Here is a 25,169-nt window from a genome sequence, read left to right on the forward strand (position 1 = left end):
GACATTTGACTTTGTCACAGTTCTGAAAATATGTTCTTTCTGGTATGTTTAGATGGTGGGTTTTCAAGAACGGTTAAATATTACAACTAAGCTTGCTGCGTTTTGTTTTTTCCCATTCAGTTTCCCATTAAATATACAAGCATAACATCTGGCACTCTTCTTTTTAAGGACTCTAGAAAAAGAATAGCAAAGATTAGATTTAGCACTTGACAAATCATCCAGTTGTAATATTTTCGTCTAGAGTTGAGTTTGAAGCAACACTGTGTAATGTCACAGAGGAGCCACTTAGGAGAATTCCTAATATGGTCGGGGCATTCTTGAGATGCATGGAATAGCCCATTTTTGCGGTATCATCTGAGATGGGAATGCAGCCCTAACACATCAAGGCCAGAATGACAGAATCTGCAGAGTACTTCCTGTCTGTTATTTGTCAGGCTACAGCCCTGTTGGCTGATGATGGCAATTCTTCCTTCTTTGCTTCATTTTTCAATGGCAAATCCTTGGACCCTGAACTGGAATGTCCCTTTCCCAGTTTGAAAGTCAAATATTCTTAGAAATGGAAGGGACTTTGATAATTATCTTCATCCACACCCCTGGCATTTTTGCAGATGAGGAAAACGAGACACAGAGAGGTTAAGCGATTTGACCACAGCCATCCAGCTAATGACTGAACCCTCTGGCCCAGCAAGACGCCTCTTTCAGAACGGGCAGGATGGCAGCCTCCCGCTTCCTTTTAGTTTGTTATGTGCCAGAACTTAGAGTCTTCCTTCACTTTATAAAGCCTCTGGGAAATAATCTAACTCCGTTGAAAGAAGAAAAGACATGTTTACTCAGAAAACTTATTTTTGTTTTTTTCCAAATGGGTTTTTGTTCTGAGGCAGTGTGACTGCCCTCTCTTCTGAGAGAGCTTTCACCGCACAGCGTGACATCTCTCTCATGGCTGGTGCAGCCCAGTTGGACATCTGTATAACAGTCACAGCAAAACCCCATGCATTTTGGAGCATGGCAGTGCCTCTAAGCTCAGGATGCTGGATGCTAGAATGCTAGAATCTGGTCAGCACCGTTGCCTGGGTCTTTAGGGCGAGTGATACCAGGAACTTCCTTAGAAGCAACTGTTTATCAGACTTTCAAAAGGATCACTGATTGTTAAAATTAAAAATCTCAGAGCTCTGTCCCAGGGCTGAGCACCCCTGTGAGTCCTGAGCACCCATGGGGCTTCGCTGCTGCTGCAGGGCAGGCAGACAGAAAGGGGGGAACAGCCAAGGGAAAGGGGGGAGATTCGAAGATGAGTTACGAGTGGGAGGAGGAAAAGAGCTCATACGGTGCTGACCATCTACTGCCTCAGCACGGTGGGGAAAGGATTTGGGGGCCCTTTTCTCAGGACCCACGATGTCTGCTTGGTCCCAGCTTTCTCTCCATACTTTCTGGCCTGGGTGTGGGGTGGTGGGCCGGAGCAGGTGGTAAGCATTGCTCTGGCTCGCCGTGTTGTCTGTGCTCTGAGATTCCAAGTGCTTGGGTTTAGAAAGCCAAGAGACTTTATTTTGCTTCTGTTGGAACGTCTCTTCTGTGAGACAGTGGACACTGCAGGAGCCTCCTTCCGGAAAAAGGGAAGAATCTCAGGGGATAAGACAAGGAGGGAGAAACATCAATTACTAGCTCAAAACAGAACCCCCACATTTGTTAAGAGCTCAGTTAAAGAAAAACGGGCTGTCGAGAGTAACCTTCTCAACCTGAGCTGTTTCCAAAAGCAGCAAGTGGGTGCTGCTATCTGAGCTAAGCGCAGAATGATGAGAAAATGCATCCTGGTGGATTTTCCTCAAATCTTTAGAGTAAACAGAATTTTTTTCTTGCTATAGCAAACTTAATTCTGTACCAAAATGGTCACAGAATATTGCGGCTCTGTGGCAACTCAGACATGATCCTAGATGAACATGCTCTGTCCTTCCAGATCCCTTCTCCCCCCCTTCTCCACGCTGTTTTGGGTCCTGGGAGGCTAGTGTCCATGGATCACATCAATCACTTGTTTGGCCAATGGGAGGTCCCGCTTTACCATCCCTTGATGGTTTCTTTAATCCTGTCTACACTTTGTAAATAATCCCCTTCATAAAAGCTCCCATTTGAGTGTGTAATCTCTTTCATGCTGGGACCCTGAACTGATAAATCATCTAATCCTATATGACCATTTTACAAATGAGGAAACTGAGGCACAGAAAAGCCCACTGACTTTTCCAGTGGTGTCCCTTTCCTCCTCCTTTTCCCAGCCATGATTGAGTATTCACAAGCTGAGACCCTGAATGCTGGACTGAGGATGAGATAACCTCTGACACTAGAGTCTGCTCTGCTCTAATGTGATGACACATTTCTTAAAAACTTCCATTTATTTAAAAACTGTGTCCTTAAAAAGTGCTATTTTAAAAGACACAGACATAGAGAATGGACTTGAGGACATGGGGAGGGGGAAGGGTAAGCTGGGACAAAGTGAGAGAGTAGCATTGACATATATACACTATCAAATGTAAAATAGATAGCTAGTGGGCAGCTGCATGGCACAGGGAGATCAGCTCGGTGATTTGTGACCACCTAGAGGGGTGAGATAAGGAGGGTGGGAGGGGATATGGGGATATACATATGCATATAACTGATTCACTTTGTTATACAGCAGAAACTAACACAACACTGTAAAGCAGTTATACTCCAATAAAGATGTTTAAAAAAATGCTGTTTTATGTGGTATATACATACAATGGAATATTATTCAGCCTTAAAAAAGAAGGTAATCCTGTCATATGCAACAACATGGATGAACCTTGAGGATGTTATGTGAAGTGAAATCAGCCAGTACTGCATGATTTCACTTACATGAGGTCTCAAAATAGTCGAACTCATAGAAGCAGAAAGCAGGGTGGTGGTTGCCAGGGGCTGGGGGAGAGGCGGAAAAGCAGAGTTGCTATTCAATGGGCATGAAGTTTCAGTTATGCAAGATGAATAAGTTCTAGAGATCTGTGGTATAACATTGTGCTGGTAATTAACAAGACTGTATTACACAGTTAAACATTTAAGAAGATAGCTCTCATGTTCTTTTTTTTTTTTTTTAATCACAAACATGCAAAAAAAGTATCTTAATAGGTCAAAAAGTAGTTAGAAAAAGGAGTCCCTCTGGGAGGACACTGTCCATGTGGGCATGGCTGGGCCAGCGGAGAGGCAGGAAATGCCTTCTTCCTCCAGGGTGGAAGCACCTGCTGCAGGACTGGGCTGGAAGAGTATGGGCTGAACTTATCTCCACCCTCCTCTCAGCTCATGCCTCCTGCACCCATCTCCCAACATGTGAGGAGCCTCTGACCATGAGTGAGTGAGTGTGTGTGTGTGTGTGGTGTGTGTGTATGTGTGAGAGAGAGAGACAGAGAGATGGGGAGGGAAGGAGAGGGAGAGAATGAATTTGCATTCTTCCTTTTATTAACTTTCCCAAGTTCTCTTGAAGAGTCTTTTTTGACCTCTCGTATTTCATTGATTCTAAGACATGTTTTATTTTTCTCGCATTTTAATACTCTGATGCCAGGATGTGTCATACACTCGAAAGCATCTTTCATTGCTGTTGGGCAGGCGATGGTTCTGCTGTAGCTGCATTGCCCATGTGTGTGTGAACTTGGTAGTTCTGGTTGCATGACAACACGAGTGAAGCTGCTCATTGTTTCAGTCAGCAGTCCATTCCATGATCATCTGAGGAAAGAATGTGGTCCTAGGTGTTGACTGAACTCTTCTGCTGACACCTGTTAGCAAGATTTTCTTGCCAGCATCAACACTGTGGAAAGGCATCAGAAGCTTAGAAGAAAATCCCAAATGCAATACTTGAGCACTCCTTTAAGAAATGCTGCATCACTAAATTTCTTGGTGGTATAGAGGACAATATTGTGTGGAAAATCACAGTCATTGGACCCTGGGGCAAAAGTGATTCAGAAGAGTGGGTTTTGAATGTGATATCTAAATCAAATTAAATTGGAGTAACTAACTAATTTATTTCACTAATATTTTTACATTTTCCTTTTTATGAATATAATAAAACCCATGCCTAAGTAAATCTAATAGAGCTTTTTCAATAAGTACAAGATAAAAATTCTGAATCTTAGTATTGTATCACAGTTTAATTTGCAACCATTTTTTCTTCCCTATTATTATGTAAAATAGCATTGCCTCTTACAACCAGTGAATCTTAATCAATGAAGTATGGTAATGAAGTAGGAAGTCAATTAAATTATCAGTATGAATCAAAAGATGAGTTGGAAAGCTCAGACCTGAGGAATAAGTTTAGTAATTCTTTTGCTCAATAAATATTTATTAAGTGTCTACTGTGAGACCAGTGCTGGGATAGGCATGAGGATACAGCTGTGAACAAAGCAGGTATGATCCCTGGGCTCACAGGGAAGACAAGATATATTGAATAAGTAGTTGCATGTACGATATTACAGAAGAAGACTTGCAGGCTTCTTTGAAGTGTAAATAGAGGAGCTTAACATGGTCAAGGGGAGCAGATGGCCTGAGTGAGGAAGTGACACTTAAGTGGAGAATGGAAGGATGAGCAGGAGTTAGCCAGGGGAAGAGGCGGGTGGTCCTGGCAGAGGGGGTGGTGTGTGTGAAAGCTGGGACGTGCCAAGGAGTGAGGGACTGAAGCAAATCTAGTGTAGTAGGAGCCCAGACAGTGGTACGGGGATGAGAGACAAGGCTAGAGAAGCAGGTAGGCATCAGATGATGAAGGGCCTTATAAGTCATGCCAAGGAGCTTGGCCTTTATCCTGTGCATAAGAGGAGGTTGTGGAAGGGGTTTCAGGAGGGGTGTGGTGTGTCATGCTCAGATTTTAGAATTTCACTCTGGCTGCTGTGCAAAAATGGGGTGCTGTAGATCAAGGGCAGATGAAGGGAGCATGGTTGTAGTCACCTTCACTTGATTAGAGACATGGTAGCTGGGAGGGGTAGAAGGTATCAAATGATGCAAGGGAATCCTGCAGCAAGCAATAGCCCCCATCACTGACTGCCTTCCTCAGATATTACATCCTTAGTTCCTGATAACCTAAAGACTATAACTTTATTTTTGACAGAGTGACTTCTTCTGACTTGAGCCTGCAGTGTGCTTTGAGAGATCTTCCGCCAGGTAAGTGCAGAACAAATTTCCTCAGATTTATAAACCACGCTTTTCTCCCAAGACTTCCTAAGACTCAAATCCAACATCTTATTTAATCCTCACAACAGCCTTATAAGTTAGGTGTATTTTATTGAGACACAGAGAGGTTGGGCAACTTGATCAACATGCACAAAGACGTTCATCACAGCATAAATTATACTTGCCAAATAAAACAAAACAAGAGGAGAGAATCTAAGTATCCAGCAGTAGGCAAATTGTGTTAATCAGTTATGGTACATCATTTGATGGACGTACTTTAGTAATAGTCTATATCAGATTAAGAAGTTTCTTTTCTATTCCTAGTTTGCTAAAAGCAAGTTAGTTGTCCTGGGTGTTGAATTTTACTGAATGCTTTTCTAATCTACTGAGTTGATGAAATGATTTTTATTCTTCATCTAATCATGGTAATTTATATTAATTGATTTTCTAACATTAAATTACCTTGCATTTCTCAGACAAAATCAACTTGGTCATGATGCATTATTCTTTCTATATTTAGCTAAGATTTGGTTTTAGTCCTGAGATTGGATAAAATTTTTTTTTCTGGTGTTTTCCTTGCCAGGAATGGTTTTCAAAATATTGGAATTGCTTGCTACTTGAACGGATGGGGGAATATGAGAGTAAAACAGTTGAGACCTGTTGTTTTCTTTGAGGGAAGAATTTTTACCTGCTGATGTAATTTCTGATTTATTTAGGTTTTCTGATTTCTTCCTGAGTCAGTTTTGGCAAATTTTGTTTTTGGTTATATGTACACATTTCTGTTGGATATGTATGCAGCAAGGGAATTTCTGGATCATGGGGTAGGTGTATGTTCAGCTTTAGCAGATACTATCAGTTTTTCAGAATGGTTCTATTAATTTAAAAATTTACATGCTAACCAGGAGTGTATGAGAGTTCTGATTTCTCTGTATCCTTTCCAGGACAAGGTATTTTCTGTTTTGTTGTTTGATTTTTCATTTAGTCTCTACTGCTAAGTGTGACGTAGTATCATAGTGTAGTTTTGATTTGTATTTCCCTGTAGACTAATGAAGTTGGATACTTTTTCATATGTTGATTGACCATTTGAATATCTTGTTTTGTGAAAAGCCCTTTCAAGTCTTAAAAAAAAAAAGTGAAGTGCTTATTCAGGTCTTCTGAAAAAAAATTGTGTTGCCTTATTGAATTGTAGACATTTTAATAATATGTATTCTGGATTTGAGGCCTTGGTAGGATATATATGTTGTAAATATCTACTTTTTTTCCTGTGGTTTACCTTTTTACTCTTTTTATGATCAGAAATTTCTTTAAAATAGTGTAAATTATCCATTTTTTTTCTTTGTGGTTGGTACTGTTGTACCTATTTAAGAAATCTTGGCCTTATTCTAAGATCACAAAGAACTTTTGTGTTTTCTTCTGAAAGCTATATTATTTTTCTTTTACATTTTGAGCCATGATCCATCTGGAATTGGTTTTATTGTATATGATGTGAGGTAGAGGGTCAAGATTAATTTTTTCCATGTGGATACGCACTTGACCAGAAGCCATCCTTTTGTCATAGCACTATTTACCTATTTATTTATTTTGGTCAGGCTTACTGAGGTATAATGAACACACAGTAAAATTCATGCTCTTGAAATTTATGGGTTGATAAGCTTCACCAAAGTGTACCATCCTGAAACCACCACCACAATCAGGATGCAGAATGTACCGAACACCTGAAAGAATGCTCCTTTGTAGTAACAATCACTGATCTGATTGCTGTCCCTAGATATTTTTCTTTTTTCAGAATATATAAATGGGGTCATACAGTATGTAGCCTTTTGTTTCAGATTTCTTTTAAAAAAATCTCAAAGACTCTCAAAAATTCATCCATGTCATTGCTAGTAACAGTCATTTGTTCTTTTTTATTGCTGAGTAGAATTCCATTGTGTGGATGTACCACAGTTTGTTTATCCATTAACTAACTGATGAACATTTGGGTTATTTACAGTTTTTGGCTCTTATGAATAAAGCTATTATAATTGCTCATTAATAGGTCTTTGTATGGATGTATGTTTTCATTTCTCTTGGGTAAATTACTAGGAGTAGGTTTATTGGGTCATATACTATATAGTATACTGGATTGTATATGTTTAACATTATACAAAAAAAATCCCTCCAGCTGTTCCCAAAGTGACTGTGCCATTTTGCATTCCATTCGGCAATACATGAAATTTTAGTTGCCCCACAGTCTCTCCACCACTTGGTATAATCAGTCTCCATAATTTTAGCAATTTTGAGTTGGTTTGTAGTATTATCTCGTTGTAACTTTAATTCTCATTTCCCTAATGATTAATGATGATGATGTTGAACATCTTTTTATGTGCTTCTTTGCCATCTGCATATCTTCTTTAGTGGAGTGTCTGTTGAAATCAGTCACCCATTTTAAGAATTAAGTTATCTATCTTTATATTATTGAGCTGTAATAGAATATATTCCGGATACAAACCCTTTATCAAATGTGTGCTTTGCAAATACCTTTTCCCAGGCTGTGGCTTATTTTTCATACTCTTAAAAGCATCATTCAAAGAGCAGAAATTTTTAATTTTCATGAAGTTCAATTTATCAATTTTTTCTTTGATGGATAGCAGTTTTGTGTCCTAAGGAATCCTTGCTAAAACCAAAAATACAAAGATGTTCTTAATTTTTTTCTAGAAATTTTATAGTTAAAACTATAGTTAAACTATAGTTTAATATAGTTAAAACGTAAAAGTTTTGCATTTAGTTATATGACACATTTCGAGGTAATTTTTGTATCTGGTGTGAGATAAGGGTCATGGTTCAATTTTTTACATGAGTGTCCACATTTTCCAGCACCATATGTTGAAAAAGCTATCCTTTCCCCCTTTTAAATACCTGGGCACCTTTCTCTCTCCTCCTCCTCCTGGTACTCTAATTATATGCATATTAGACTGTTTAATATTGTTCTACAACTCTTGGACACTTTTTTTTTCTTTTTCTTTCTTTCTTTTTTTTTTTTTTTTGTGGCTGCGCTGAGTCTTCATTGCTGTGCATGGGCTTTCTCTAGTTGCAGCAAGCCAGGACTATTCTTTGTTGTGGTGCATGGGCTTCTCGTTGCGGTGGCTTTTTTTGTTGCAGAGCACGGGCTCTAGGCACGTGGGCTTCTCATTGTGGTGGCTTCTCTTGTTGTGGAGCATGGGCTCTAGGCATGTGGGCTTCAGTAGTTGCAGCACATGGGCCCTAGAGTGCGCGGGCTTCAGTAGTTGCAGCGGGTGGGCTCAGTGGTTGCAGCTCACGGGCTCTAGAGCATGGGCTCAGAAGTTGTGGTGCATGGGCTTAGTTGCCCAGTGGCATGTGGGATCTTCCCAGACCAGGGATAGAACCCATGTTCCCTGCATTGGCAGGCAGATTCTTAACCACTGTATCACCAGAGAAGTCCACTTGGACACTTTTTAAAATTACCATTTCTCTTTGGGTAATTTCTATTGAAATGCTAAGTTTGTTGCTTCTTTTCTTTCCCTGTGTCCTGTCTCATCAGCCAATCAAAGAATTCTTCACATCTGATATTGCATTTTTATTTCTAGAATTTTTGTTTGTTTCCTGTAGTTTCCATGTCTCTGCTAAAATTCTCCATCTTTTCCTGGATTGTATCCTTCCTTTCCATGTGAGCCTTTTACATATTAATCATAGCCATTTTAAAGTCTGTCTGATCGTTCCAATATCTGGGTCATCTCTCTGTCTAGTTCTGTTGGTGGCCTTATCTTGACAATAGGTGGTTTTTCCTTGGTTTTTTGAATGTCTCATAATTTTAATTGGATGTTGGCTGTTGTTGGTAGAAGAGCAGTAGGTAATAAAGTTGATAATATTGCCACCCAGAAATGGGCACACTTCTTTGGCAAGGCTGTTAATGTTAGAGTGGTTTGGTCTCTTGTTAGCAGTTAATAAGATTAGCAGTTAGTAGGGACTTTGGGTGGGGTTTGGCTCCTGGTTGCTGTAGTTCTCTTCAGCCGACCAGACTGCAAAGTCTTCCAGTGGTGGACTGAAGTTACCTCATGCTTAGTGTGTGGCCTGGTGTGCCAGAGGGTTTTTCTCACCGTCCAGACTCCATCCTCAGCTTTCCACTGAGGGGATCGCTCTCCAGGTTGATGCTCTTCTCCTAGCTGTGGGCTGCTCTGGCCCATTGCTAGTGCAAAACTGTGGCCATGTTAGGGGGTTCCCAGTTCTTCTGGTCCAGCTCCAATCTTGGGCAGGCCTTGGGACCGCAGCTTTGTCCATGTTCCTGTTCCTCTTCATGGCGTTCCATTTCTGCCTTGTATCTGTAGGTGGCTTGGGTGGGAGAGAGCTCCCTGCCCCTCCCTCAGTGGTAGCAGACCTCTTCTTTGTGTCAGGGCAGGATTCTGGGCCTGAGAGTCCCTTGTTCTTCCATCAGGGCAGGACCAGCAGCATCAGTATCGCCTGAGAGCTTGTTAGAAGTGCAGAATCGCAGGTCCCATGCTCAGACCTGATGAATCAGAATCTGCATTTTGACAAGATCCCTGGGGGATTCTTGTGCACTTTGAGAAGTAGTGTTTTACTGCAGTGGTCCCCAACATTTTTGGCACCAGGGACCGGTTTCGAGGAAGATGATTTTTCCACGGATGGGGGTGGGGTGGGGCGGGGGGGGCGGTTCAGGCGGTAATGCGAGCAGTGGGGAGTGATGGGGAGCGGCAGATGAAGCTTCGCCCGCTGGCCGCCACTCACCTTCTGCTGGGCGGCCTGGTTCCTAACAGGCCACGGACTGGTACCGGTCTGCGGCCCGGGGGTCGGGGACCCCTATTTTACCCAATCACTGTTTTCTTTTCTTTCTTTCTTTCTTTCTTTCTTTTTTTTTTTTTTTGCTAACTGTGCTTTTAATAATGAGATTAAAATCCTTCAAAGTCAAAATATTGTGAAGGTAACCCTACTTTAAGAATGAACTGGGTTGTAGTGCACACATATTTAAATTAAGGCATTTAAATGTTTTTTTCTAGTTAAATTATTGAATTTAATTGAACAATTATCATTGATATGCATAGTTAAAGCTTCTTAGTTTCAAATTCTTCTTTGAGCTTTGTGTTCCTAGCACTCAAAAATCTTGACTCTTTCTTGTAGCAGGGATTTTTCTGTTGCTTCCTCTTATAAAGGGATTTCTTAGACCTTTGAAGCTTGCCTCCCTAGGGGCAGTTCTTTCTTCCTCTCCACCTTGGGTTCAGCTCAAGCAACAGGTTCCTACATGAAGTTTCTATTGATGCTTCAAAGCCTGGCCTAAAGGGTTCTAGCAAGGACCCATCTCTCTGACAAGGTTCTTGCTGAGAGACCCTCAGCTTTTGAATCTTCCCAACTTTGAGTATCTTGTGATGCAATGATGCGACTGTGCTGCCAGAATTCTAGTTTTCTCTATTTTTTCTCAACTTTCAGTAAAGGTTAATTTTACATTTATCCCAATTCTTAAGTTGTCCTCTTTCCTTGGATTTCATAAAAAAATGCTGGCCATGATTGCTGGATTATAGCATCTGCTTTCCTTTTGTCTTTACCTTTGCTTTTGTATCCAGGTATTTTGAAGCCTCCCCCAACCCCCCACCCCCACGTCTCAGTGAGAGACATCAAGTCAGAGAGTTCCGGCAATATCATTACATTGTTTTAACATAGCTTGTTCAACTTGGGACCATCATGGAAGTATTCCAAGCAGGTGGACACAGAGGGGCACAAGGTCACGCCTCTTAGCTGAGTCAGCCCAGGTTAAGAGCTGTCCTGGTTTCCTGGGACCAGTGAATTATGCTTTAATCTTAGTGGTCACCCTTAGCTGCAAGGGAGGCTGGGAAATGTATCTTTGAGTTGGGAGTATTGTTGGTGCAAAAGAAATCAGGGCTGCGTTTGCTATGGATGGAGAACTAAATGCAGATATCAGACAGACAGGGAGCTTTATTAAATATCAGCTTTATTCCCAGTGATCCTGGATTGGAGAATGAGCTTAAATTATGGACAGGATCAGCTAGAATCAGGCATCCTATTACGTTTATTGCTGAAGTCTTCTTTCATAGAAAAGAAAAATACATGCTGCTCAGGCCAGAAATAGAAAGGAGGGTGCCCAGACCTCCATGAACTTTCCCTCACTCAGTCTGAGCAATTTAAGAAGTCACTCCCTTGAGGAGGAGTGAAGGGATGTAGTGAAGGGTAGAAGTCACCTTCCAATAGTCACCTTCTTTTAAGAAGACAAACAGTTTTATTTTATGTGCCCAGGCAGGGATGCTGGGAAGGAGAGAATAATGCTCCTCCTAATAATTGTTACATACATGTGTGTGTCACACACACACACACACAATGTCTTATTATATATTTTGACATATTGTGACAGTTGTGTTATATTTTTCCCAACTCCTACAGTTAATGACCTTGTAATATAGATGGTAACCTCTTATGAGAGTTGAGCAAAGGGAGAATTCACATGTGTTGAAGTTGTGAAACCCTCATAAAGGAGATGGAGATGAACTGCTTATAGATTTTAAAGATTCGTAGAATTGTTTCAGGTTGAGAAGAAGAATGATTCAGGGCAAATAAATAGCATGGGCTGCAGCCAGTAGACTTCCAGCTGCTTTGGAAGCTTGCTGCAGGATTCTTTATAACATCCCCCCCACTTTATTGCTGCACAGAAACCAACCAACAAGCTGCTGCCTCCGCCCCCCGCCCCTGCCCCGCCCCCCAACCCGAGGGTTTTGCTGCAGACTTCCTGGGTGTGCAGCAGGCTCCAGCCCCTCTTCTCGCCTGGCCACCCTTGACTCCTGCGGTCACGCTGATTGGAAACCCATAACAACCGCCCCCCCCCCCCCCCGCCCCCCCCGCCCCCGCTCACTACACAAGGCTCAGCTCCGACCGAGTTGACAGCTAATTGTTGCTGCTGATTGCTTTGCTGACAGTGCTTCGTGGCTATTTTGGTTTTTCTCAAGAGTTCCTTAATTAGAGGAAATGACATTGTGTGCTGTCCAATCAGCCTCTTATCAGACATTATTCCATTTGTAGGATAATCAGGTGACATTTGGGTTTGTTCCTGTCAAGCCGGTATGAGGATTGTGGCCTGTGGTGCAGTTGGCTTGGCAGAGCAGAAGTCCCTACCCAGCTCTGAGACAGCGTTGCCCCTGGTATGAGGGAGGAGCATTCTGCATCCCCAGTGTGGTCTCAGAGACCCAGGAGTCCACTGGGGCCCCTGTTCAGGCAGCAGTGTCCCACTGAAATCTTACACCTCACAGCAGCCATTGCCCTCATAGGATGCTGACTTTCTTCTCTTTGAAACGTGATGTTTGAGGATTCCTTTGATATTTGCCTTTCTGGCCAACATGGAGAGACCCTTTCTTTTTTCCCTGGGAGAAACACAGATATGACCTGAGGACGGCTTCTATTTGGTGAAGTTTAGAGGTGGTTTGCCATGCAGTGTAGTGAGATCTCACTACATTGCTTTAATTGCCAGGAAGAACCATCTTAAGTTATAAAAATGCTGAATTATAAAAGAAGTTTGAAGAGATTTACAACTCTGAGATCCACAGAATAACTTTTACCAGCTGTTTTTTAAGGCTCTTTTATTGAATGCTTTATTTTAAAGCATTAATAAAGCATTAAATAAATAACTGTTTATTTGCATATAACCCATGTGTGAAAGTTTAAAAAATCTATCTGTCCAAGTATGAGTATGGACCCTTCTTTTCTAATTTTTTGTTTTTGGTATTAACTTATTGCAACAAGGATTTATTGAGCCTGCTGATGTGCCCTTGGGCTTAACGAAGCAGCGTGAGACATAGTCCCCCCTGCAAGGAACTTACATTCTAATTAGGGAATCAACATTCTCCAGTGGTCCTTTCTTCATGGTTTCATTGAGGGCATCTTCATGGTTACATGGTTTTTCTCCAAGAATGTTCAGTGTTAGAGCGGAGAACATAGAATACAGGATTATCCAGGGTTGGGAAGAGAAGAGAACAGAGATATTGAGGGGTCTGTGGAGAGACTGTAATCATCTCATATTGGGCACAGAGGAAGGGAGGCCAAGATGTGTGTGTGGGGTCAGATGGGGGTATCATGAAGATGGAGAAAGTGGTTAATGGACATGGTGGGTGGAGGCCAAGGCCAGGAGAACTCCATTAGGTCAATAAGGAAATGGAGAGTGGCTAAGAGAAAAGAGAAAGAGAACAAACTGCTACCTGACTGTTTCCTCTGGGTCTATCTTCCTCCTCCACCAAAGGGTAAAAAAGGGCCAGGTATGATGTTTCTTTTGTTTCTCCTTCAGCTCCTGGTTCAGCATGTTGCTTATAGCATGTGCTTCCTAAATATTTCCTGAAGAAATTCAGCTCACTCATGGGCTTTCTTTGGAGTCATAGATCAAATTTCTTTCACATATATAGAAATGATTGAGGTGGTCATTGGTTCATGTAAATGGTGAGCTCCAAAGTGACTGCTGATATAATCCGTCAGTGGTATAAACACGCACATGTATACTAACCACAGTGAAGAGGAAGTCTCCATCATCTGACACTTGTTCAGTACTTCCAGGTGAAGGGAAAGTATCATCTTTAGGGAGACCGTCTGAGGAGACTTCAGAGAGTCCCACATGCTGGATGTGATGTTGCCTTACCCAGAAAGCCAAAAATGCTGTTCCTTTCCATAGGCCAATAGTTCTCCTTTGTCCCTTCATGATTTTGCAGGCTAAGTGCATTTGAAGACCCAAATGAACAACTTAAACTTCTTTCTGATCCCGTTGCTGTTCCCATGCTCAACAGTCAACTTTTTCTCATGTCTGTATTTAGCTGAAGTAATCTTCATGAAAGTCTTCCACACTTGAAGTCACAGCAAAAGCTAGAGAATAAAATTTACATTTTGGAATAAAAGCTAAAACATGACGATATCATTCATATATATATATATATATATATATATATATATATATATATATATATATATATATTCTTGTGGCTCCCTGGGGACCGCACCCACTGCGAGTTCTTTGCGAGTGTCTTCCATTCACTTAGTTACCCTAGTGCTGGCCCGGTGCTGGGACACCGTTGAGGCTTACAAGTGTATGTGCCCCTGAAGAGAATGGGTCGTGCGTCCAGTTCAAGCATGCCAGGAGGGCTGTCATGCATATTTTCTTAGGTAGCATTTTAAAGTTTCTTAAGCTGTACGCCAGACATAATAGTCTTGACCAGAATCATGCTGTTACCATGGCATCCAAAGAGAGCCCTTAGAAGCTCATCAACTTTTCCAGACAGAGAGGAAGATGATAAACTGCTCTGATAGAACATTTTCTACCTCAGAAGCTGAGAATAGAAACTGTATTTATCTGAAATAGGAAATCTGATTTTCAAAATTTCTCTCCAAGCATCATCTTTTATAAGACATTCTCTGAAGACTGCTCACAGGTTTACATGCTCTAGCACTGACTTGGAGAAGCTTTTCTTTCATCTCTGATCTGGAAGCTTCTCTTTGAATAAAATAGAAATGTTGAATGGCTCTGGCTAAGAAATCCCTTTCAATTTCAGACAAGAGTTGCAGTAACTGAGCCCTGTTTATTCAAGGAGAGTGAAGCCAGAGTGGGTCTGCTGTGAATAAAATGACAGGCCTGCTTTCTTCACAGGTGACTTCTCTCCTCTGGCCCAGTTCTTTGGTGTTAATCTAATTCTCATTAATTGCTAACTTCAAAGCAACAGAGCTTCGATCTTTGAAAGGATAGCCTTTTGTAAATGCTTACTGTCTGAAATTTCTGCTTAATTGGAAGACCACTGAACCACTAGTTTTTTGGTTTAGAGTTAGTGGGCAGGGACAGTTTAAGTCATTACCTTCTATTGCTTGACATTTGTATAACACTTTGCAGTGTTCAAAGCACTTTCACATCCATTGTTATTTGAGATTTTTAACAACCCCCGGAAGACAGAAAGACAGATTTTTTTTTTTAATTCCCATTCTTTTGAATGAGAGCGTTGAGGGTCAGAAAGATTTATGCCTCCCTTAAAATCATTCTTACCAGAGGTAGACCAGGAACTAGAACCTACCTGTCCTATTCCTAATTCCTCTTCAGGTTGCCCTGTCATAATGAGCTAAGCGTGAGGATGGTAAGGGAGAACCTATAACTTGTTTGGCAGTTATCTGCTTAATCGTCTGTCTCCCTGGTCTGACGTTAAGCTCCCTGAAGTGGAGATTATTTTATTCACTGTTAGATCCCCAGTGCCTAGAACAGTGCCTGGCACATAGTAGATTCTCAGTTAACATTTTTGTTGGTGAACGAGCAATAATAATGCCAACATTTTCACCTCTACCCAGCCCCTTCTTATACGTTCCAATGGCATAATAAGAATTATATCTAAAATAAGTAGTCAAAGATATGAGCGTAGTGGGGAAGTGCAGGTTGTCAATCCATCAAAGTAGTAGATGAAGAACATTCAACTGAGCTGTAGAAAAACACAGAAGAAACTGAAAATAGAGCTCCTGACTTTGGGGAGCTTAAAGCTTAGGGAAACAGGATAACCCACGATGGAAAAGATGAGTAAAATCACTATCCAGCAGTCTGTTTGGTTGGCCCTGCTCTTTTGGAAACTCAAAGTTGGGGGAAATAAAAAGGACGCGTACTGCAAAAAAAAACCTTGATTTCAGAGGGAGGAGGAAGTGGAAGGGCTTTACTGTCACTTTCTTTTTTTGGTTCTATAATTACCTGTACCTTTTCAAGTGTTTTTATGCAGGAAACTAAATACGGAGACTGGTCGAGGGATGAATCATTCTAATTAACTGGAATAGAAGGTGAACTTTGACAAAGCTTTGATTAGTTCTTTTCCTTAAATAGTCAAGTAATTATGCTGCAATTTGTCATTTGTAAACAGTTGTTTCCATCCTTATCTCAACCTGAGATAATAGTTTCCAAGTCCTTTAGGGACAGTGATTTTCAAAGTTTAGTTCTCAAGCCACCTGCTTAAATATCTACTCCTGAAATTCTGATTCAAGAGGTCTGGAGCATGGTCTGGGAGTCTGCTTTTTTAAAAAATAAACACTTTATTTTGGAATATATTTTTAGAAAAGTTGCAAAATAGTACAGAAAGGTTCCTATATTTCCTTCACCTGGCTTCCCCTAATGTTGCCTTATTACATAAGCAGAATATATTTGTCAAAATTAACCAACTAATATCAATGCGATAACACTAATTAAGCTACAGACTTTTTGCAAATTTCACCAGTTTTTGCACTAATGTCCTTTTTTCTGTTCAATGCAGGACATCACATTGCATGTAGTCATCATGTCTCCTTAGTCTCTTCCAATCTGTGATAGTTTTAGTCTTTCCTCGAATCTGCATTTTTAATTAGTTCCCAGGTGGTTCTCAGACACTAGAACTCAATCGCCATTGCTCTTCCAAAGCCAGGGACAGACCCTGGGCACACCTGACAAGTGCTCAGAAACCAGTGCCTGGGAGACCTCCCCTTGCCTGAGGGGTACCTTGTGCTTTGCATCCCAAGTCCTGCTTCTGTCAGTCAGGGACAGAGCCGGAAACAGAAAGCACACTCTGGAAGAGCCTGGAGAGAATTTAGCAAAAGTGCTGTTTACGGAGATGTAGGCAGGGTGAGAGAAACAAATAAAGGATATTAAGGCAACCAGGAGCTTTCAATAGTGAAAAGCTGTCCCCTCTTTGGGACCGGCCACCAGGTGCAGCAGTAGTCAGGGATGTGTAGTTGGAGAACCAGCCACTGCCAGAACCTAAGACTCCAGTGTTCAGAGGACATGGGTCTTTGTGCTCCTGTGGGTGCCCCACATTGGCGACACTTAACAAGAAGCCAGAGGGCAGGGAATGGACAATACAGTTGCTGGGCACAGAGGAAGAAGAGAGGGTGGAGAATGGATCTGGAGAATGCATTGAGAGAGGGGTTGAGGTGAGAATAACCAGCCCTGTGTTAAAGTAAAGTGCAGGAGAGATAGTCTGATTAGTTAATTGTGCCTGGGTTAAAACATGTGCTCTGCTTATTAATTCATAGCTACAATGTTAGGAGGGGCCCCTAGCTTAATAAAAAAAAAAAGAGGATCCAACGAAAACATTACATTTAGACTCGAAAACTGTACAATTGATCAACTTGTTGCAGATTCAGCAACATTCTTTTGGTGGGTTAATGATAGTAAAAGAGTTGTAGCCTCCAGCTAAATAAATAAATACCTAGACTGAAGAAAAAGAACTGCCCTCTGAGATATAGTTTTAGAATTGATAACGGATTTTAAGAGTGTCATATACCACCTTCTACAATTTGGATAAAACAGTTCTTTTATTTATTTTTTCCCTATTTTGTTACTTGATTCTAGTTTTTGAAAGGCAATATCATCACCCATTCTGCAGTATAGTGCATTAAATTCTGGGCACCAAAGAAAAAGACTCAGAAAATGTTCCTTTTCTTTTTGTAGTTGCAAAAGGATAAGAATGGGAAAAAAGCTCATCTGTCCTAAGCATCCATGGGACTTATGGAGAATCACTAGTCTTTAGAATTAGGCTTTCCTGGGGTTTATGCAGTGGAGGCTTTTTTGATGGTGGGAGTGAGTGGGTGAGATTTTTTTCCCCTTCATTGCAAAAAAAGAAGTTAGCAAGGAGGAATATTAGCTATATTTTGCTGTTTTTGACTTTAAGTGTGACATTAAATACATCAAGTTTGCCAAAACAGGTTGGTGGAGGTTTGTTTTGCTCATGCACGTTTTTTTCATAGATACTGGTCTTCTTTTTGTGTTTGCTCACCGTCTTCAGTGAGGAAACAAGCACTGCTATATTTATTTTGCAAAGTGGTTGCATTGGGATCTTGGCAGGAAACAGAATTTACTTCGGAGGGTTTGAATGAAGAGAGTTTAATGAAGGAAGGGACTATTGCAAACCCGTGGGCAGGGTTATGAGAACAAACAAGGGGTGGTCTAGCCCCCAGGAGCTAGCGGCGGCGGGAAGCCGTTGCTATCCCCAGGCCAAAGACACAAGAGGGACAAATAGTGGAGTCCAGGGAGGGTTGTAACCATGGCGGAAGGGCCACTCGACAGGAGCCGCAGCGGTGAAGGGCCATAACTGTGGTCCGACACTGAGGTGAAACAGGGAGAGTAGGGGAAACAAAACCCCATTGCTCTCCTCCCAGCCCTCCCGTCTTTGTCTGGTTCCCCCATTAGTCAAACCCAACAGGAAGCCACCAGTATAGGGGACACGGGGGCAGGAGAGGTGGAGTAGGGTTGTGGGTGCCGTAGCAGGGATGGGGAAGAGCGAGCAAAATGGTTTATTGCTATGTGAGCCCCTGAAATGATTACTCGTGATATTACGTTTAGAGGAAATTCAAAGTAGGTGCATTCAATGAATGAGCAAATCTGTTTTCTATAGAGCCAGTTTTATTGTTTTAAAAACTTGCTACTCCCTTAGCCTGTTCTGAAGTTTTTTAGTGCACAGACCCTGATTTCTCCAGTTTCCTTGGCCTCACTGTGTGGTGGGAAAGGTATTGCCTTTAACATGATGCGAAGCCTGAATTTGACCTCCAGGGGCCCTGAGGGAGGAGGGGGACTGGCATAGCTTGCATTGTTGGTTGCCCCAACTGGCATTTTCAGAGTTAAAAATGGCCATCGCAACGTGTGTGCTCTTCTTGTCCTAATGAGTTGTTTCTGTTGGAGCTAAATATAATTACTAAATAATCATTTCCAGTTGTTCATTGATTTTTTGGTGCATGATTATTTAATGAAAACAGACCCAGATGACCGAGAGGTAGAGAGAGGCCTGCTTCTGGGAAAGCATTCACTCTAGCCCAGTACCTTCAGTTGCAGATTATTTGAAAATGAAAGCAAAGCAACAAAACCATCTTAAATGCTTCTGACAACTTTAACAAAACCTGGCCCCAGGATCATTTAAGAACTTCTGCTGCGAGTCTCAGAGAAATAGAGCTGAAAATAGATTGGTTGCAGCAATTTCAGCAAAGGGATCCGAAAATGTTTTCTTCAGCTGCGGGTTTTTAGTGAGTGATGAATCGGCAGTGCCCAGAAGATTGCATTCTTGGGAAAAGAAATTCATATTTGATCTTCCTTTTCCTGGTGGACTATCTCTCTGAAATACTTTATATCGAATCTTAAATATGATGCAGTGGAGGCTGTCAGTCTCTTATTTGCTGTGATGTTTTCTTGCTATTTAATTAACCCCATTTTGCCTTTCCATATTTGTGATGGATTCTTGGGCAAAGCTACCTTCACATAAAAGGCTCTGGAAAAAATAAAATAAAAACATGCTCTCTAAAGGTATTATTTATTTATTTATGTCATTTAGTTAGTTTTCACTGTTATTCGTCTCGACTGTATTTCCTTTTTCCCCATCTTGGAAAAATGTCTGGTCTGGCTTCGTCTTCAGTCATATTGGCTGCTCTCTTTAAATCACAAAAATGTTAAAGTAAAAAAGTAAAAAAAAAAAAAAAGGATCATAAGCTATTCATTCTAGTGGTCAGTTGGCTTAAATTTCAAGAGTCATTGACTCTCATAGCTTAAATTAGTTTTATTGCAATTTTGAGCAAAGCTAGAGAAAAAAAAATCTGTGTATCATGCCTTATGAAGGAATGCCATGGTTTTGAGTAGCTAGGATCAATGAGGTGCTTACAGTTAGTGACTCTACGTGGATACAAAGATCTTTTCACCCTTATTGATCTGACGTCTTCACGGTGTTAGAGCAGTGGGTAGTGGTTAATGCAATGCCATACCTTTGCTTTAACCTAAGAACCCAAACCCCATGATAATAGGCATTAGCACTGATGAAAAGATCATCTCTGTCCTTGGCAGCTATTCCTGTCTGCATCAGGATCATTTTCCAAATCGCTGTGGTGCTAAACATTGATGCATCTTTACCTCTGGTGCCCTCCACACTCCCTCACGTTCACTTAGTCATCACGGTCATCTCTTCTAGCTCTGCAAGATAGATTTGTTTCCTTTCCCACTGTTACCCCCATAGGCAAGGACCTTCCTAATGGTCTGGTTATTGAGATACCCTCCCACAAGCCTGCCTGCTCACAGAATTTCTTTGCTTTTGTTACATGAGTTTCCTAGACTCTCATATTTATCAGGATCTGCCTCCGCTCAAAAGCTCTCAGCCAGTTATTACCGACAGAGTAAAATCCCTGTCAGTAACCAATGAATACGTTCCTGTGGGCAACCGCTGTGAGCAAGACCCTCTGCTAGGTGCTGTGGGGACACAGACCATGTCCACTTGCTGTTTACCTCGTGTGTCCTCGATTAGTTTATCATTTCCAGTAGAGCAGGAATTATACTTGATGTGTATAAGTGCACAGCAACGAGACTTTTTTTTTAAACTTTTTTTTTTAATTTTTAGTTTTTGACCACACCATGCAGCATGTGGGATCTTAGTTCCCCGACCAGGGTTTGAACCCGTGCCCCCTGCATTGGAAGCTTGGAGTCTTAACCACTGCACCGCTAGGCAAGTCCAAGACTGGATTTTTTTTTTTTTTTTAATAAATTTATTTATTTTATTTATTTATTTTTGGCTGTGTTGGGTCTTCGTTGCTGCGCGCGGGCTTTCTCTAGTTGCGGCGAGCGGGGGCTACTCTTCGTTGCAGTGCGCGGGCTTCTCATTGCGGTGGCTTCTCTCATTTTGGAGCACGGGCTCTAGGTGCGTGGGCTCAGTAGTTGTGGCTCACAGGCTCTAGAGCGCAGGCTCAGTAGTTGTGGCGCACGGGCTTAGTTGCTCCGTGGCATGTGGGATCTTCCCAAACCAGGGGTCGAACCCATGTCCCTTGCGTTGGCAGGCAGATTCTCAACCACTGTGCCACCAGGGAAGCCCCCCAAGACTGGTTTTCAATCAGTGTTCCCGATTACATATTTTCAGTTGAGATTGCTCTTTAAGGTATATAGCTTGGAAAATTATATACATAGTCTCCTCAAGGCTGCTTGATGTAGTTCTTAATATTTTTGAAACTATCTATTTAGAATTATCTTCAGAACTCATAAGTTACAAAAGCAAAAGAGTCTCATTACCCCATTCATTTGTTCAAGATGCAATTTATTAAATGCCTGCTTAGTCCCAGGTGCTGCTCCAAGGACTTGGCACACCAACATGTGTTAAAGCCCACCAGACAAGACTCCCAGGACACACCATCATCAAACAAACTTAGGTTTATTAGCTGGCTGCAGTAAGGGAGGGCACACAGCATGGAGAATTGTGGGGCATTTCAACAGGTGGAAGTTAGGGAAGAACATCTATAGAGTTTGCAGGACTGGAGTTAGTCAGAGGATGGCTTTGGCAAAGATCGGCCAGAATTTGTAATGTAGGAAGTTGCTGAAACAGTCTGTGGTCTTATCTTTGGGGCACATAACTTTGTGTGGAGTTACTGTTAGGTTAGTTTTTCTGTGGTCTTGCTTAGAATACCATGCATCTGAATGAGCTGGTGTTGAGTCTGAACTTAGTTTGTCTTGCGTGTCATGGTTTGGTACAATTTTTCTATTTTGTGCATTATAATACAGTTCTGCAAGTTATGGTTTCTGTTTCAATTTTCAGTCTCCCCCTAACATCCTAGTTGCCAGCTGAACAGGTTTCCCTTTATCAGAAGAGTAATGACACAGTTCCTGTCCTCCAGGAGTTTCCAGTCTAGGTTATTATAATTTGATATGTGCCATAATAGAGTTACAAATAAGGTGTTACGGAGCTCAGAAGAAACAACTGTTTAAAAAAAAAAAAACTACTGTTTTGTTGATATCTTATCATATACAAGGCTCTACATACATTATGTACTAGGCAAATTACATATATGTATTATTTTATTTAATCCTCAACAGTCATACAGAGTTGACGCTATTTTTTTTACCCTCATTTTAAAGTCAAGAAATTGAGATGCAAAGAGGTTAAATAACGCACCAAAAGTCACCCAGCTAGGAGACAATAGATCTAGGACTTCATTAAATATTTGTAGGGTACTGTTCTAGGTGCTTTATATAATCTCCAGAACAGACCTTTGAAGTAGCTACTATGCTTTATTCTACCTCACTACTGAGGAAACTGAGACATGGGGAAGTGATGTAACTCATCTAAGATCACAGAGCTCGTGGCCACATTGTAGGGGCAGGATTCAGACCCAGGCAGCTTGGCTCCGTGGTCCATGCACGTCACCGGCTGGGCTGCTGCTTCTCTTGAGCCCTGTCGTTGGACCCTCATGTCTGCGTTCTTACCCTCTGTGCTGTTCTGCCTCATTGGCAGAGGAGAAGCGTCACAGAAGGGTTGAATGTGGGCTGGGGCGTGGTGGATAAGTAGGATATTTCCAGAGGGATCAGGGAGAAAGACTGTACCATTCCATTCAGGAGGAATAGCGGGCGCCGAGTCCTGAGAGCAGGAGGTGAGGCTTGAGAACTCTACTGTGTAGGATGGGGAGCAGTGGCAGCCGACAGAACTGGACGTATGTATTGGGACCAGATTGGAACTTCACAGTTGCCCCTCACTTTTGACTGGAAGGATGCTCCTCTTCTTGACGCTGTGCTCGCCTCTGAATGATCATTCTGGTCACAATGCATCCCCAAAGGAAAGAGGTTTGTCATCACCACAGATATTCCTGCTGGAGGCCATTCCAAAGGAGAAGTTCCAGAAACATGTTAATCAAAGGAAGCTTCAGCGAAAAAAATGCCGCCTAGAGATATTCTTAAGGTGATTGCTTTGGAGAGCATAATGAACATTTGAATGTCTGTGTCCTTGTAAATTAAAGAAAAAATGTGTCACCACTTTCAATCAATACAGAGTCTTGAAAAGCAACCTTTATTTATGGAGTTCTGGAAGCTGACATGCATCTAATCTTTACATCAATCCCATTAGATAGATACTGTTTGTGTCCCAGATGTATAGATGAGGAAACCGTGGCTAAGAAGACTCTTGGGGTTTTTGGCAAGTCACACAGTGGGAGGTGGTAGAGCCAAGATTTCGACTCAGTTGGACTGATTGCAGAGCCCATTCATTCTGTCATGCATCCTCAAGAAGTCTGTCCTTTCAGCTGTGAAAGTGCAGATTGTCCCCAATGCAACAGGCAGCCAAATGGCATGGAGAGCTGGTAGTCAGGAGAGGGAAGGACTGTGGTGGAACGAGGAGGACAGGACTTGCTGGAGCTTCGTCCACACCTCCCCCACTCTGTGTCAGCCCCGCTTCTCTTTGCATGCATCACTGGAATTTACTGGTTTAAAATAGTATCCTCACCCAGTGTTACTTCTTGGACAGCAAGAGGGAGTCCAAAAAGCTAAGGCCTGAAATTCTCATCTTTCCTGGGCAGTGAAATTGCCTCAGATTTGCTGGGACATGGGCCTATCAGCCGATTAGCAGATACATTTGTGTTGACCTTTCTATTATCAACCTACTGGTTTGCCTATTTAACTAATTACATGTGCCCTTGTTAGGAGCTGTGGGCACAGAAAGATCTTTGTCGACTCTGGACAAGTGATGCTCTTTGTTAATTCTGGATATGGCTCCCCATTTCACAGCATCAGGGGAAAGGTGGTGGCAGCAGCTAATGATCCCTGGACTGCACGCTCTGGAGATGAGGGAGTGATTTAGCCTTTTTTTCCCTATAGAGTATGCTTGTGGATTAATTGCATAAACTAGTCGATTTAATCTAAGAATGACCTGGTCCCTTCCTTGCCTGGCCAGGTGGTGTGTACAGAGAGCCTGAGCTGTAGATAGGCACCCAGGGTCTGAATCCTGATGTCTTGGCTTATATTGGGTAAGTTACTTAAACTTTCTGCACCTCAGTTTCTTCATTTCTAAAATGGGAATAATAAGAGTACCTACCTCATAGGGTTATTCTGAAGATTAAGCAAGAAAATCTTTGAAAATTGCTTGGCACATTACTTAGTACATAGTAAAGACCCAGTAAATGAGAAGAACAGCACATAGCACTTGTTCTGTGCCAGGCCTGGGCATGAGCTGTGCACCGCACAGCTCCCAGGGGCACCTTCCTCATAGACAACCCTGGGAATGTCACCCAGAAGGCGTGCAATGCAGTGGCCTTGTGCCAGGAACTGCTCTGAGTGCTTCATGTGTTTTAACTCTTTAATCCTCACAACAATCCTTTTTTTTTTACATCTTTATTGGAGTATAATTGCTTTACAATGGTATGTTAGTTTCTGCTTTATAACAAAGTGAATCAGCTGTACATATACATACATCCCCATATCTCCTCCCTCTTGTGCCTCCCTCCCACCCTCCCTATCCCACCCCTCTAGGTGGTCACAAAGCACCGAGCTGATCTCCCTGTGCTATGTGGCTGCTTCCCACTAGCTATCTATTTTACATTTGGTAGTGTATATATATGTCCATGCCACTCTCTCACTTCGTCCCAGCTTACCCTTCCCCCTCCCCATGTTCTCAAGTCCATTCTCTACGTCTGTGTCTTTATTCCTGTCCTGCCCCTAGGTTCATCAGAACCATTTTTTTTTAGATTCCATATATATGTGTTAGCATACGGTATTTGTTTTTCTCTTTCTGCCTTACTTCACTCTGTATGACAGACTCTAGGTCCATCCACCTCACTACAAATAACTCAATTTCGTTTCTTTTTATGGCTGAGTAATATTCCATTGTATATATGTACCACATCTTCTTTATCCATTCATCTGTCGATGGACACTTAGACAACAATCCATTATTAATCCTGCTTACAACTTAGACACAGCTGTTAGTTACCTTGCCCAAATTCAGCCAGCTGGTAAGTGGCACGGCTGGGATGTTGGCCTTTTGTATTATTACAGTATAGAGTCTTTCCTGTCAATCACAAAATGGAGGGAAGATCTCCATGATAGATTGATGTTCTTTATCAACCCGCATTCATTGTCCTTATATATTTTAATATATTGTAATATTTGTTGAAGCAGTTTACATTTTCAGCCTTTATAGTTAATACATATATTTTAGCTTAATAATGGAAATTCATGAATTCACTTGACTTTGGGAAAAGGTGACAGACCTTTCCTTATCATAATTGAGCTCTTGGTGATTAGGGTCGAGGGAGGG

At 41.8% G+C, this 25,169-nt stretch overlaps 1 protein-coding gene across 6 annotated transcripts in view; it reads left to right on the forward strand.

Moving 5' to 3' along the window:
• The window catches only part of NCALD (neurocalcin delta), a 445,233-nt gene that overhangs the window by 127,915 nt on the left and 292,149 nt on the right, over nt 1-25,169 (forward strand). For all 6 annotated transcript variants that reach the window (XM_059902284.1, XM_059902282.1, XM_059902281.1 and 3 more), the window contains one exon: nt 5,090-5,142. The gene's annotated coding sequence lies outside the window, so the exon portion shown is untranslated. The remainder of the gene's footprint in view (nt 1-5,089; nt 5,143-25,169) is intronic.

The sequence above is a fragment of the Balaenoptera ricei genome, chromosome 17 (genome assembly GCF_028023285.1).
Source record: "Balaenoptera ricei isolate mBalRic1 chromosome 17, mBalRic1.hap2, whole genome shotgun sequence".
NCBI lineage: Eukaryota > Metazoa > Chordata > Mammalia > Artiodactyla > Balaenopteridae > Balaenoptera > Balaenoptera ricei.